The following is a 1,652-nucleotide window of genomic DNA, read 5'->3' as shown; positions in this document are numbered from 1 at the left end:
TCATAATTTTGTGGACGGAAAGTTCATTTTTATGTTGATCTCAGCAACTTCAGATGCAAATTTTCTTTTCCCTTTTTTTTGAGAGAGAGTTTCATTCTCGTTGCCCAGGCTGGAGTGCAGTGGCGTGATCTTGGCTCACTGCAACCTCTGCCTCCCGGGTTCAAGTGATTCTCCTGCCTCAGCCTCCTGAGTAGCTGGGATTACAGGCATGTGCCACCAAGCCTGGGCTAATTTTGTATTTTTAGTAGAGGCAAGGTTTCTCCATGTTAGTCAGATTGATCTTGAACTCCTGACCTCAGGTGACCCACTGACTTCGGTCTCCCAAGATAATCAGCTTTGTTTTTTGTGGGTCAGACAGGCAATGTCCTGACATTGTAATGTTTCAGGATGCCACATCTCGTGTGTGTGTTATGTGTGTGTGCGCGAACACCTAATGGTCATGCTTATGAATTACAAAAGATCTGTTAACGGTTTTATCAATTTTGTTTTTTTGCCTCTTCCCATCTCACCAGTATGGCACTCTGCCGAAGTGTAGCAGCAACACATTCAAAAGTCCCTATTTTTACAAATTAAATAAAAACACAATTAAATTTTAATAGGTGCTAAAACTTGGTTTTGAAATTTTATTAAAAAAATATATTTGCAAACATATAAAATTTAGGATGAAAAACGATCATTTTAAAACATGTAATAACTTAATATTTGCAAACATACACAGATGGTATAAAATCCATACCATTAAAAATGTTAATGATACAGTATTGCGCTCATGAAACAAAAAACCTTGCTGTAATTCCAGAGCTTCTCATCCCCACATTTCAGGGAGCTGAGAATCTGGTACAATGAAAGTCATGAGAGCCACATGGCCAAAGCAGTAATACAGAATAAAAACCATTTAGAACACATATACTTTGAAGTGAATGATATTGCATCTTAGCATTCTAAATGAAGATGTCAAATGCAAAACCAAGGGAAAACATTGCACATATCTGCTGAACTTGCTGAAAAACGGCCTTCTCGAGGCCCTGGTCCACTGGGAAATGTTCTCAAGCACAGCTGTAAAAAAGCCTGGTGGAAGCTGCTTGACTTTGCTCAGATCTTAACATTTCAGACACTTGAAAACACAGGGCACTATGGTTCCAGAAGGTACATTGAACACAACTGAAGAAAACCGAAGGGAAGCAAGAAACACGTGCTCCGCAGCAAATGTGCAGCCAGGACGCAGGACGCGCGCCCTGTGATACCTCAGTTCTCCTCACTCACATGGGCCGAGCCCACTTGTGCCTGTGCCACCTCTCATTCCTCTCAGAGTTACAGTATGATGGCTGATTTTGTTTTCTGAGCAGTTAGGCACCTTCATTTTCATGTTGCATTATTAGTAATACAATGGCAGTTAGGGCCTCTACTACCGAAATGAGAAAATTTCAAACTACATTCTTTGGGGAGGACAGTAATAAAGCTGCGTGGTTTAAGAATTTACCTAGTAGTGGATTTGATAGCGTTTATATAATTTCTACAAGAAAAAATAGGCCAGGAAAAGAATAAATGCTTGACATGCAAATTCTGGTCAGACATATTCTAAACTAAGCCTGTGTATCCCCCTGTAGAGAGGGGCTCAGCTTGATTTGGGCTTTTTTTTTTTTTTTTTTTTT

General features: G+C 40.0%; 1 pseudogene; it reads right to left on the bottom strand.

Annotated features, from left to right (window-relative positions):
- Positions 1-348: 348 nt before the first annotated feature.
- On the bottom strand, positions 349-461 carry LOC119470528 (annotated as a pseudogene).
- Positions 462-1,652: the final 1,191 nt, after the last annotated feature.

Source organism: Cebus imitator, unplaced genomic scaffold (genome assembly GCF_001604975.1).
Source record: "Cebus imitator isolate Cc_AM_T3 unplaced genomic scaffold, Cebus_imitator-1.0 Scaffold0, whole genome shotgun sequence".
In the NCBI taxonomy this organism is placed as follows: domain Eukaryota; kingdom Metazoa; phylum Chordata; class Mammalia; order Primates; family Cebidae; genus Cebus; species Cebus imitator.
The sequence above is the reverse complement of the archived record's forward strand: the minus strand, read 5'-3'. Positions and strand labels throughout refer to the sequence as shown.